The sequence below is a fragment of the Zalophus californianus genome, chromosome 6, assembly GCF_009762305.2.
Source record: "Zalophus californianus isolate mZalCal1 chromosome 6, mZalCal1.pri.v2, whole genome shotgun sequence".
NCBI lineage: Eukaryota > Metazoa > Chordata > Mammalia > Carnivora > Otariidae > Zalophus > Zalophus californianus.
The window spans coordinates 58,775,336-58,789,722 of NC_045600.1; the positions used below are offsets into that span (position 1 = coordinate 58,775,336).

Sequence of the window (14,387 nt, forward strand, 5' to 3'; positions counted from 1 at the left end):
CAGCCTATATGTAGGACTCCTCAACTTAATTTATTCTGCCTGGAACATTTTCCTCAGTCTATAGTGTCAGGTAATTTTTTCAGATCCAGAAACTTTTCTCTATATATCTTTGGTTATACACTTAATTACAGTTTTTACTCTTCTCATTGGTCTCATTCTTAAGGGCACCAACTATTCATAGCTTCATATTCTATCTCCAAATCTATCATTTCTTTCTTATAGTTTTCTTTTTTTCTACATTACATAAAAGATTCTGAATTAACTAACCCCAATACAGATTTTAATTCTACAATGGAGTTTTAATTTCTATGGCTTCTTTTCTTAATTATGGCCATTCTCTTTTGATCTTCATCAAGTCCCCTTCAAATACTCTTTCATAGATTTTTTTTGTCTTTTAATAACTGAAAGCATGTACATCCTAAATTTTCTTCTTTTACTATGATGGTCTTTCATACATTTTTTTATAACAATACAGATTCATTACCCTTCCAGTTTCTGTGGGTTAGAAGTCTGACATGGTCTCATGGAGCTAAAATCAAGGTGTCAGCAGGGCTATGTTCCTCCTGGAGGCTCTAGGGGAGAACCCATTTCCTTGACTTTTCTAGCTTCTAGATGCTGTCTGCAATCCCTGGCTCATGGCTTTTCCATTCAGCTTCAAAACCAACACTGCAGTATCTTCAAACCTCCCTTTCACTATTTCACTGAATCTCCTCTTTCCTTCTTTCTGCTTTTTTTAATTTGAGTAGAGTTGACACACAATGTTACACTAGTTTCAGGTGTACGACGCAGTGATTGCACAAGTCTATGCATTATGGTCATCACAAGTGTAGCTACCGTCTGTCCCCATTACATCTCTATGACAGTATCATAGGCTATTTCTCATGCTGTGCTTTTTATTCCCTTGACTTATTCATTCATAACTGGAAGCCTGTATCTCCCACTCCATTTCACCCATTTTGCCCACCCCCCTCTCCTCTCTGGCAACCATCAGTTTGTTCTTTGTATTTATACGTCTGATTCTGCTTTTTACCTGTTTATTCATTTGTTGCTGTTGTTATTATTTTAGATTCCACACACAAGTTAAATTATATGGTATTTGTGTTTCTCAGTCTGACTCAATTTCACTTGGCATAATACCCTCTAGAGTCATCCATGCTGTCTCAAATGGCACAAGCTCATCTTTTTTTATGACTGCCTAATATTCCATTGTGTACATACACCACATCTTCCTTATACATTCAACTATCAATGGACACAGGTTGTTTCCATATCTTGGCCATTGTAAATCATGTTGCAACAAATGTAGCGGTGCATGTATTTTTTTTCAAATTAATGTTTTCCTTTTCTTTGGGTAAATACCCAACAGTGAAATTATTAGATCATATGATATTTCTATTTTAGTTTTTTTGAGAAACCTCCATACTGTTTTCCACAGTGGCTGCACCAGTTTGCATTTCCACCAATAGTGTAGGATTCCTTTTTCTCCACATCTTCACCAAGACTTGTTATTTCTTGTCTTTTTTAATTTAGTCATTCTAACAGATGAAAGATGATGTCTCATCTTGGCTTTGATTTGCATTTCCCTTATGATCAGTGATGTTGAGAATCTTTTCATGTACCTGTTGGCCATCTGGATGTCTTCTCTGGAAAAATGGCCATTCAGGTCCTCTGCCCATTTTTAATTGGACTGTTTGGGGATATTTTTGGTGTTGGGCTATTGAACTTCTTTATGTATTTTGGATATTAACCCCTTATTGGATATATCATCTGCAAGTATCTTCTCCAATTCAGTAGGTTGCCTTTTGGTTTTATTGATGATTTCACACATTTTTTAAAAAGTACTTTGTAGCAGTGGGTCTTATTTACATTACATAGAACTTTTGTAAAGGTTATTTGGTGTTTTTCCCCCTTACTTATACATCTTGAAAGAGAAATTTTATCCAGGTCTGGTGATCGCCAAGCAGCAGGGGCAGTTTTCCCTTTGTTCCCACTCATGTTCCCAACTCTGACAGTGTCTCCCTCTCAGGCCTTCCTCTGAATGTGGATGAACACAGCCTCTCTACATGTTTATCCGAGAGACTCTACAGAACCTCAAATCCTCTACATAGACTGCATTAATTCCTGAATAATCTGATTCTATGTAGGTCTCTTATGTGCAACCAGAGACAGTGTGTGTGTGTGTGTGTGTGTGTGTGTGTAAAACCTATATTGAACAAGTATGTTTCATGATGTACTAAGAAGCCAGCAACCCCACATTCTCCCCTTTCTTTGGGGCTTGTTCTCCTCTGTTTAATATAAACTTTTAAATTGAAATGTAATATACATAAAATTTACAAATTTTAACAGCAGCTTGATGAATTTTTACATAATGGATATGCCCACATATGCGCCAACTAGATGGAAAATGAAAGCATCATCAGCACACCAGACACCTTCCTTGTGCCCTCTCCCAACCATTAATCCCACCCAAAGGTAATTACTACTCTGACTTATATCATCACAGATTAGTTTCACCTATTTTTGAAATTTGCATAAATGGAATTACAGTTTGTGTTCTTTTATATCTAACTTCCTTTGTTCAAGATTATGTTTTTGAGATTCATCCATGTTGTAAGTAGTCAGAATATGTTCAGTCTCATGGCTCTAGTACAGTATTCCATTATACGAACATACCACATTTTATTTACCCCACCTCCTATTGATACACATTTGAGTTGTTTCCAGTTTGGAGATATAAATATGTTTTGGGGTACATATGCTTAGCCATAAGTTTTACATATACAGAGTTTTGGCAAATTCTGCCAAAGAGTTCTTGTAAGCAATGGATGGAAGTTTCAGTTACTCCAAATCCTAACTTTTAGCACTGTCAATTTATTTTTTTATTTTATCATTCTTATAGGCCTGTAGTGATATTTCACTGTTTCATTTGCTTATTGACCATTTGAATATCTCTTTTATGAAGTATTTATTCAACGACTTTCTATTTTGAGCCTTCTTTTTCTCATTGATATGTAGATACTTTTTATATATTATGATAAAGTTAATAGCCAGACATATGCATTGTAAAATATCTTCTCCTACTCTGTGACTGACTTTTTACTCTCTTAAAGTATTCTATATTGAAATAATTTCTGTCTTCAAAAGAATTGCAAAAACAGAGAGTTCCTGTGTACACCTCATTCAGCATCCCCTAAAGTTAATATGAACATTTAAATAGTTTAATTATAGAAACCAGAATCTTAACATTGATATAATACTATTAACTTATCACAGATCTTCAGCAGAAGTTTACCAAGAGTCCCACTAATGTTCTACTCTAGAATTCACTGCAGAAACCAACATTTAGCTATCATATCTCCTAATCTTCCCTAGTCTGTGAAAGTTCCTCGGTCTGCCTTTTTCTTTCATGATTTGAAACTTTTGGAGAGAGTACCACCAATTGTTTCTCTGAATTTCCCTAAATTTGGGGTTGTCTGATGTTTTCTAATCATTTTTTAAAGATTTTATTTATCTGTCAGAGACAGAGAGGGAGAAAGAGAATGCACAAGCAGGGGAAGCAGTAGGCTCCCCACTGAGCAGGGAGCCCCATGCAGGACTCAATCCCAGGACCCTGGGATCATGACCTGAGACGAAGGCAGACAATTAACCAAAGGAGCCACCCAGGAGTACCAAGGATATGCGTTTTAACCATCTTCTGGAGAGAGACGCAAACTATGCAAATATCCGGCTCTTCATTACACTTTCACCCATTAATTTTAGCATCCATCAATGATTCTTATATGCAACCATTATGATTTATTTCTATATCTGTCCAACTTTGTGTATATACATGTATATTACAAATCATCAGATCATATTAACACCTCTGATATCTCTGATATCCACTATCTCTTTAGCTTTCTCAAATAGGCATGTGGCACAATTCTCTTCATGACTGATCCTCTTGACGCTCCCTCTCTAAGCAAAGCGCCCTGCCATCCCAGAGTAGGGGAGGAACTTATACCATTCTGACACACCAGTTTAGACAGAACTTCAGTGATCCCTTTGCAAAATCCTGTCTGAAGAGTCCAGGAAATGTGGAATGCCTTATAAATCTGTCTCTGAAGAGTTTCCATTTCACACTCACTGTTGCTGCTTGGCATCATGGTATTCAATCAAAAGTGAGGCACAGAAAAGCCCAGACAGATGGTATATATATATATATATATATATATATACACACACACACATATATATATCTTGTAGATTTTCCCAAGGTCCTGACTAGAGACAAAGGAATAGCTTCAGCCACATTAGAAAGCAACTGTGATCCAGGACAGAAGAAGACTCCTGACTGTGACAGTTATTTGAGATAGAACACAGCACACGGGCAGTTGCTTTTTCCTACTACTTCCTTGGTGGTGATACACAGATCAAGGTTCTTTTTTTTTTTTTTTTGAAGAGAGCATTGCTCTGTTTATTTTATTCCATTTTATTTTATTTTTTAGTTTAATTTTATTTAAATTCAATTAGTTAACATATAGTGTATTTATTATTAATTTCAGAGGTAGAGTTCAGTGATTCATCAGTTGCATATAACACCCAGTGCTCATTACATCACTTGCCCTCTTTAATGTCCATCACTCAGTGACCCCATTCCCCCACCCAACTCTCCCCCCAGCAACCCTCAGTTTGTGATCATCCACACAATAGAGGCAATTCCCCCAGATGTTGCCAAATCAGAAAATTATTTTTATGTTTCCACGACATTTTGCCTCAGCAATGGCATGCACTTTCATAAATATCTCAATGGGAAGGTTAGGAGGTAAATCAAATGTAACTAGTTGATCACCATCACACGTTAAAAATCTCTGTATGTATTTCCCCAAACACACAAAACTTTTTTTAAAGGTTGTTTTAGGTTATTTTTAAGAAACATCCTCAAGATGGAGGAGTATAAAAGGAGATGGAAATAATATCAAAAACATGCATAATTAGCTAACCTTTATTCTCTCCTGGGTAAATTCATCAAACAAAATGTATAACTGTTGGGGTTCCTGGGTGGTTCAGTCCATTGAGTGTCCAACTCTTGATTGCAGCTCAGGTCATGATCTTGGGGTTGTGGGATCGAGCCCTACATCGGGCTCGGCACTCAGTGTGGAGTCTGCCGAAGATTCTTTCTCTCCCTCTTCCTCTGCCCCTCCAACCACTCATCTCTCTCTCTAAATAAAATAAATAAAATTTAAAAAATGTATAACCATTCCACTCTCTGTAAGTGGTTTCTTGTAACTTTTTAAATTAAAATAAAGCCAGTTCACTCAATACTGTACCACAAGTTAGAGGACAAGTCCCAGTGAGTATGGGTAGTCAGTTGAACATTTGGGGGCTGTCAGGATTCATAGAATCTCTGCTTACTGGGACAGTTTATCAACTTTTTGGCTATGATGGAATAAGCCTTCTTCCACACAAGCAACAAAATAGGCTAGCAAACATGGTTACCAGTAACGATTACAAAAGCCAAGAGTAATAAGAAAAACTCTTGTTGATGGGCAGTTTGGTCTTCATCTCTTCCTGATAGACTGAGTTGCTAAAGGATGAGCTCAAACTTCTGTCTCCTTAATTTTTACCTTGATAGACTTTCCATCCTCTCCTCTAAGCAACCCGTCCCTCATTTTCATCATGAATATGACAGAGGAAAAACATCTTCTTAATTGAACACACACAGAGTAGATTGTATTTCTAACTGTATTCTTATGCACAAGAGCATGACTAAAAAGCATGATGTTCTAAATACAGACGCTAAAGGATTGATGAGCTGTTTACTTTCTCATATCATCAATTATCATGGCCAATAAATCAATTGTACTGATTGGCTCCCTACAGCACTGTGTAGGATGTATTTCTTCATAAATTGATACATTGCCAGTTATCATTACTCTTTAATTATCATTGCATGGCCACTTTCCAGTGCCCAGTGAATCTGCAATGCTTCAAAAGTGAACTGGAATCAAATTTTCCTGTATCTATTTTTTTATTATTAATTCACTTACTTAACTAACATAATTTCCATTTACTAACCTTTATTCTAAGCACCCTTGTAGGCTTTGTGGTAATTATATCACAGTCCTTGCTTTCATGATAAAACAGAAATAAATATCATTTTAGCTAGTGTTTACAAAATGCTGTGCAAGAAGCACGATAAAATGGCCAAGTGATACAGAAGTAGAAATACGTGCTTCCATCCAAGATTAAGAAAAGTTTCATAGAGAACTTAGTATCTGAGCTTATCTGTAAGAGCAAGTAGGTTTTGAAAAGATGATAATGGGAGATGAGAGGACACTACTAGTAAATGGAATGGAATGGAAAAAGATAAGACTATCCAAAGAATGGCAAATGGCATAATTTGACTGAGGGGGGAGGTACTTACAGACAGAAGATGTAATTTTGGAAATGTAGGCTTGAACCAAGTCAAGGAAAGCTTTGAATGCCAGCTAGATTTTCTCTTGCAATCTCTTCAGCAAATAAAATCAACTTTCAAACTTTATTTACTTAAAAAATTCTGACTGAAAATTTCCCAGTTATTATACCTGAAATTAGTTCTTATTGCAAGAAAAAAAATTGTTTTCAAAATCTACGGAGTTCGGGCGCCTGGGTGGCTCAGACGGTTAAGCGTCTGCCTTCGCCTCAGGTCATGATCCCAGAGTCCTGGGATCGAGTCCCACATTGGGCTCCCTGCTCCAAGGGAGCCTGCTTCTCCCTCTGCCTCTCTCTCTCTCTCTCTCTCTCATGAATAAGTAAATAAAATCTTTTAAAAAAAAATCTACAGAGTTCATGTCCTACAATACCAACTGGATGATTTTTTTAAATAAATTGAAATCTTGTAGTTTTACGAAGTACATTATATGTTAGACAGCGACACCTAATGGTAGTATGTTATTTTACAGCCAATTCTAGGAATCTGGAAGAACACCAACAAAAGGCAAAGAATGAAGTCCGGAGCGTCTTCCCAGCAGGAAGACTGCCCGGGGCCACAGACAGGGATGTGATGAACTTAGCTAAGTTCAGTGAGAAGAGATACAGGGTGTTTGGGAAGGGCTCAAAATTTCCTGATTACTAAGTTCCCACACAGCCCCAGTCTCCATCAGCACCTGGGACTCTCCGTGACCATGTTCCCTGAATCTGCCAGATGATGACCCGCTTAAAGCATTTTTGAGTAAGGATAGTTAAGAAAGTGAAAAATACTGTTTGGTTTTTCCAGGTCCCCAGGTATCAATGCATCCATGCCAACAAGACAAATCCCAAAGGTCCAATGTTTGTCTAACACCACACACAACAGAAATTTGTGAGGACTGTCTTACATTCTATTACTGCTGTCTTTCTGAAAAAAGAAATAACGTGGCAAAGTGTCATAAAACGCCTTTGGTCCCCTGATGTTACTGTTCTACCACCTTCCAATTCAAAGGCCACTGCAGTATCTGCCTGCAGATGGTCATAGATTTGTGCTGGAAGGACTTCTCTTCTGATTACACCCTTCAAAAAGAGTGGGGAATGATCTTAGCCAGAATAAACTCTCCTGAGTACACGTGCATGACAAATCCAACCTATTAAACAGGCAGAGTCTGTCACAGTCATACATGACTACGATAACACTCAGAGCACACATTCCCTTGCCCACCCTCTAATATTGGCAAACTCAGGAAGTAAATGCTCAGTTTTTTAAAAGAATGGGAACTTAGTTGTCACTTACTCTCTGCCTGTGTTTAATATGAAGATCTGTCATCCCTCTGACTAGAACTCCAGGCTGCAATCCAATGTATCCTAGACTGGAGGAGAAAAAGTAAAAGTTAATGCAAAACCCCTAGGTTATTTTAGGTTTTCAGTTTGTGAACCTCACAGCCTTCTACTCACACTTTCAAGCACTACAAAAAAAGAAACACAAAAGAAGCCTATTTGCTTATATGATTCTAATTGGTACACTTCATTTCAGCTTTTAGCTCAAGTTTTATAATTTTAGCTCACACAACTTTGAATTATTTTTCTAATTAAGATACAGCTTTCTGGATATAATTCATTTCCCTAAATGACATTAATTTAATGCCATGTATTGAATATCTGTTCTGGGGCCATCACAGACTTAGGTCCAAGGAAAAGGCTGACCAAAAACAAGCATACTTTGCTTCCAACATCAAGTGTTTGTTTTTCCTCTGTATTTGCATCCTAAGAAAATACTCTCTTTTTTTCAAGATTTTATCTATTTATTTGAGAGAGAGAGAGCGAGAGTGAGTGAGTGAGTGAGAGAGAGAGAGCATGAGCAGGGGTAGGAGCAGAGGGAGAGGGAGAAGCAGACTCCCCACTGAGCAGGGAGTCGACACAGAGCTCAATCTGGGGACCCCAGGATCATGACCTGAGTGGAAGGCAGTTGCTTAACTGACTGAGCCACCCAGGCGCCCCTCCTAAGAAAATACTAGTATGCACATCACGTTTACTTAAATTTCTTAGTTCACTTATGATAGATTTATATTACATAATGGCTAAAGAATACTTCCAAAATTTTCAATTCCTACTGTTGTCTATATTGTAATCTCCCAAGAACATATAAAAGCTGGGGAAACATCAGAGGAAGAGGAGGTTTCATATACTGGGTCTATCCTAAGGCATATGGCCTGAGAATGGACTGGTAACACAAATGGAAATCACATGTTGGGTCTGGAGGGCTCTGAGGAGAGTAATCAGGGTGGATGAGCCTCAACTGCTTTACTCAGCCCCCAGAGAGATGGCACTAGAGTGGGTAGAAAGATCTGATGTCTCCCAAGGGGGCCCTGCCTTCTAATGGCCCTGCTGGGACAGGCCCCTTGGTGAGCTGTAAGGGGACTGGCAGGCAGGGTAAATTCTCCCAGAGAAGGAGCCTACCAGCTGCCCCCGTCCCCTGCGTTCTTTCCAGCTGGTTGGAAGTCAGCCTCCTCCACAAGACATATTCTAGAGAGACCGATTCTCTGTTTCTCTCTCCTGCTTCCCTCACCTCTGGCACAATAATGTTCCCAGTGAGAATCACAGAAAGATAGTGATGCCTTTTGTTCCCAAGTCTGTTCATTTCCTTTAGCATGAACCCCAAGCCCAATCTGTATTCTACTCTAAAACCACAGCTTGATAACATCCCTCGTAAAATTACATAATAAGCAGCTACATGAAGTCCATACCACATGATCATCCTGCATCTACAAGAACTCTGCAACCTTTCTTGGCCACTGTGTAGTGCATGTATTTCTTATGGAAAACCTATTGTATATTTTTCAACTCATTCTGAACTTTTCTGTCTTTCAATTAATGATTTTAGCTCATTCCCATCTTACATGAAAGGAAATATACATTCTTTGCCCCTTTCATCTAACTTTAGGCTTGTTATTTATTATTTTTGTTGTGGATCCATCTGTCCATAGTGGCTTTCCAGACACACAGTGGAGAGAAGCACCATCCAATAGAACATTCTGTGATGATGGAAATGTTCTATATCTGTGCTACCCAATTCAGTAGCCCCTGGCCCCAAATGACTATCGAGCATTTGAAATGTGATTAGTGCAACTGAGAAACTGGAATTTGTATTTTATCTTAATTTAAATTTAAATGGTCACTGGTGGCCAGTGGCTACCGCATGGGATGGTGCAGCCTAGAAGCTTTTGTTAGGCTGGGGTTCTGGGAGTAGACACCCACTGAAAGGCAGAGGCCTGGAGCATGGGCTGGTGTGGCTGAGTCTGGCCTGCTTTGTTGGCAGCTCCAGAGCAGAGGAGGGTCTCCAGATAGCAGAGAGGAGAAGAAAACTGCCATCTCAAGGAGGCTCAGTGTTAGTTTTCCAGGTGTCCTCTCTGTAGACTCATGGCATCAAAAGCATTGAAATGTCTCATGTCCAGGACTCTGAAGATTTCCACAGCACCAGAAAGCCCTCTCAGGCTTCAAGGAATCTCTAAGTGTCCTACTGCTGATCCTGGGGAGCCAGGCCCCTTCCTGGTGCATACTTGGCTTCCTGTTCTGGCTCCTAGCCCTACTCAAGTCTCTCAAACTTCAGGAGACAGTAGGATCAGGCTGTTCAACAGGAACAACATATAACAAGTAGACAGGCCAGCTCCCTCTCAAGTAGATCCAGAAGCTTCTACTGGCTTGGCACTAAAGAAGACACAAAAATCTGTCATTTCACCATAATCTTTGAGAGATGAGTCCTTCTCCATTTCTGTCGTTCAGTTCTTCCCCAGAGCACCACAGGGCCTTCCAAGTTTTCTCGTTCAGTTGTTATAATATTCCAGAAAGGAGTGGGAAGAGAAGCTCTCAAGCCTGTCCTATTCCAAGACTCACCTCCAGCAAATTCTCTGAAAGTGTTGCATCTTTGCAATGACTTTGCAAATGACTGCACCAAATGACTAGGAAGTACTAAATGCTAGGCCATTTTAGCCTGGGTCCCAGAAGTCTTTTCACCCACAGTTGGATGGAACTTTTCTGAAACTTAGCTTTTCTTACATCCCACTTAAGGTTATCTTTCCCACCTCTAACCACAGAACCACAGGTGACCAAACTCTGCCCTCTGTGGCACCTCCCCGTCCATCTTCCTCTTTTATTTTGCTTTTTGGAAGATGCCCCATTTATTATGAACATTTTAGAACTACAAGGAGACTAAAGATCTTCTAGTCTAAGCCTCTAACCTTACAGGTGAGGAAAAAGAATCACAGGAAGGACAAACAGAAGACCTGCATGCTGCCACGCTCCCATCCTACACACATGGCAAAAATCACCAATCATTTAAAGAAATTTTTTCTGGGCGCCTGGGTGGCTCAGTTGGTTAAGCGACTGCCTTCGGTTCAGGTCATGATCCTGGAGTCCCGGGATCGAGTCCCACATCCGGCTCCCTGCTCAGCAGGGAGTCTGCTTCTCCCTCTGACCCTCTTCCCTCTCGTGCTATCTCTCATTCTCTCTCTCTCAAATAAATAAATAAAAATCTTAAAAAAAAAAAAAAAGAAATTTTTTCTACTGAACCTGGATGAGGCCTTAAAATCTTGCTCAACAGAAGGCTCCGGGCAGTCTCTTCATATTTAATCACAAACATGACTGGCATCACACATTAAGCTTATTTGTGGATGCAGTGTTAAATGATGTCAAAGAAATCTGTGGCAGAACGGAAACTGAGACCTGAACCCATGTCCCCTGTCTCTCAGGCCACTGACCTTTCTGCCACATCACAGTGCTGTCATGCTTTACATTTTCCCAGCAAATATTCCATTTGCGTGTAAATTTCCCAAAAAATATCTCATCGCGTTTTTGGCTTTTAGCTTTTTTTCTTCTTGATTAATACACTTACTGGGCTTAGAAATCAAAGCAATATAAAGGCACACCCTGAGAATTTGTGGTCTCTTCCTGCCTCCATCCACCCCATCCCTCCACTTTTATTAGTTCCTTGTTTATCCTTCCAGGGTTTCTTTGTGCAAATACAAGCAAATTGAATATATATCCTCATTTTCTGCCCTGGTTATACACAAAAGGTAACATATTATATACAATTTTAGCACTTTGTGCATTTTTTAAACTTAATATATTCTGGAAATGGATCTTCCTCGTTTTTGAGCAGGTACATAATCATTTTACCTTTGACATTTAGGTCGTTCGAACAAGATCCAATCTGCAGTACATGTCTTCTTAAGCCCTGCTTTTGTTTCCTCTAGGATTTGATGTCTCTCTCCAGGCAGTTCACATCTAAGTGCCACTTATGGCCAACATTTTTAAAATAAGCTTTATTTAAATCACCCCTCTGTTGAGAAGCTTTTTTTTTTTTTATCACAAAGGCACATATACAGTATCATAATGGCGTTGATCAAAGTTGGAGTTGCCAAGTATAAACCTGGAGGCTTTGAAATTAATTTTGAGGACTGGGCCCTGGTTATTGGCCAACACTGTCTGTTCCACTATTAGAAAGTCAGGGACCCCTTTGGCTTTTAGGGCCTTGGCAGAGCCCTTTGGATCTGTGACTGCCCTAGAGTTGACCCACTTAGACTGGGCTCTGATTAAATGGACCTCAACATGCTGGCCCACACTCTTCTGTCAATTGCCTTAAGTGAGCAGGCCTGATCTATCAGAGGGAGTGCGGAGTCTGATCTGTGCAGCATCCTTGCACTTGCTGATCTTTTTTACCTTCTATATAGGTACAAATCACCAGTGTGTTTTCTAGTTCCTTTCAATTGCCTGATATTAAAGAATGATCCTCCTCTCCAAGGAAGCCAACATCACTATAGGGAAACAAATACTGAGGAAATTATATAAAGCAAAGGAACAGATTGGAGGATACATATCCTCATTTCCTTCACAATACTTCCTTGGATGGCAAATTTCATTGGAAAATTTAGAAAACCAATTTAGGCACAGTGTGGATGGAGACGATGAATTGAAGTTTGCTTTATTGATGCCAGAAAGGTGGAGACACCATGTGGAGATTATTGCCTTTTTCCCCACCACTGGACCCTGGAGAGAGACAATCTGGGAGCCCTGTGAGGGGACCACACTGTTAATGTTGCTGTATTTGCATCCTGCAGGGCACCAGGATGAGGCAGGGACCGGTAAGTCCACCTAAATGCTAGACAAGAAAATTAGCCTTAACAGCACTAATCAGTAATTTATTTCTTCCTCATACAGCTGAGCACCTAATGATCCAAATCTTGGGAGGGAGCAGGGTAACAAGAGTTCCTTGCTGGATGATCCATCTTGACTTTAGAAATTGCTATTGTTTTTACATGACTCTCAAGTATTATCATTAGGTTGTGAGTAAAACCAATTTTCTTAATCATCCCCAATCTCCTCAACCTTCTCCACTAGAATAATATCAACTAGCTGTAAAAGCGGGCATCTGAGACTTAGTTGAATTAGTAACACCTCAAAGTCATTTATAGCTGCAGCAATCAGCCTCCAATTTCATCTAATTAGAGAGCAAGATGATTTCCCTAAATCCTCACTAATATTTTGAGTTGACAAACAATGAAGCAGTCCTGATAAGGAGAATAAATGAGTTTCATAAAGCTGCCTCTCTTTTGCTCCCTTAATAACCTGACCACCATGTCCCATGTGCAAATTTAAGTGGCAAAAACAGAATATATGAGCATCTGTCACAACACTCATTAGCCAAGAAACCTCCAAAGAAACTCCCCTCCAAAGAAACTCCCCTGAATCGTCAGAAACACTTAAGCTCTGGGGCCACCATCCACCAGGAACGTTTCTACTGCTTTTATGCTTAAATTCTTAAACACTCAGGGACAGAGACAAATCTTGCTTGGTCCCTCATCATGAGACTACTTAAGTATTTACCAAAGCTAATTTCTGCCAATAAATTATGGCTCATTCCCCAAAGATGTTGTTTCTCCAAGATGCTATGGAGCATTTAAAAAGAGCGGTCAATAAAATTTTATGGGGAAGTGGTGACCTGACTAAGCCTGCTCTCACTTGGTAAATGACAACTTCTTTCATCTGAGACAACATTTGTAGATATGTCTACTTTGCGCACACATAAGGATATTAAAATAAACATAAAATTGTGGACACAATGTTGGTGAGTGTGCTCCATGGAACAAGATGGGAAATACACTAAATGGCAGGTGGAGAATGGAGACAAGAGCTGACTGAATGCAGAGAGGGATGTGAATGGAAAGACGGAAATGAAGAGAAAGGTTAAGGGGGAGAGAAACTGCTGAGGTTGGCTTGACAAACGGTGCGTGACCACTTACTGCTCTGCAAGGGGACCTGCGAGGTCAGGGCTTGGAGTGACTGAGTGTCCCGTGAATGTACCTGGCTTTGTCCCAAAGCTCTTCTTGCAGTGACCCTGGCAGGGTCCTTCTCCACCTCAGCTTACCTGGCAACATTCTGGAAGGAAAAGGGAGAACCTGTATTAGAGAAGCAGTAAGAAAAGGGGTGTCCAGTGGGATATTGGGAAATGCTGGGTTTCCTCTCCCTTAACAGGAGGTCAGGCAGGGTCCCCTTCACATCTGTCCTCAGCAAAATTAAAACGTGTCACCCACTCCTGCCATTTGCAACAAAAAGAATACAAGAGGCAGGATTTGCAAATTGCTTTCTGGAAACTTAAAAGTGTCCCGTAATTTATCTTAAAGTGAATAGCTCACTTTGAGGTGTGCAAACTTCCATTTCCCAGAAAACTAGAAAAACAACTAACCTCCTTGATTTTCTGAGGGCCAGTAGTGCAGCTTAGGAAGGCAGAGGTTAGCAAAGCAAGGAGGGCCCGTCTGTTGTTTTCTCTCTACCCATAAGTGCCAATAGCGTCCCAGCAGGAGTCTGGAGACCTGTTTGCTTTTCAACCAACAAAGGTGATGGCTCTTAAATGGTGGAGCCACATCTGAGCTCCATTGTGTGGGACTCTCTCCGGTTCCACA

General features: G+C 39.9%; 1 long non-coding RNA gene across 1 annotated transcript in view; it reads right to left on the bottom strand.

Moving 5' to 3' along the window:
* Nucleotides 1–7,726: 7,726 nt before the first annotated feature.
* The window catches only part of LOC113908517, a 28,401-nt gene continuing 21,740 nt past the window's right edge, over nt 7,727–14,387 (bottom strand). Inside the window, exons 2-3 of the long non-coding RNA XR_003515513.2 lie at nt 13,789–13,863; nt 7,727–7,802 (exon numbers count right to left, since the gene is read on the bottom strand). This is a non-coding gene — a long non-coding RNA (uncharacterized LOC113908517). The remainder of the gene's footprint in view (nt 7,803–13,788; nt 13,864–14,387) is intronic.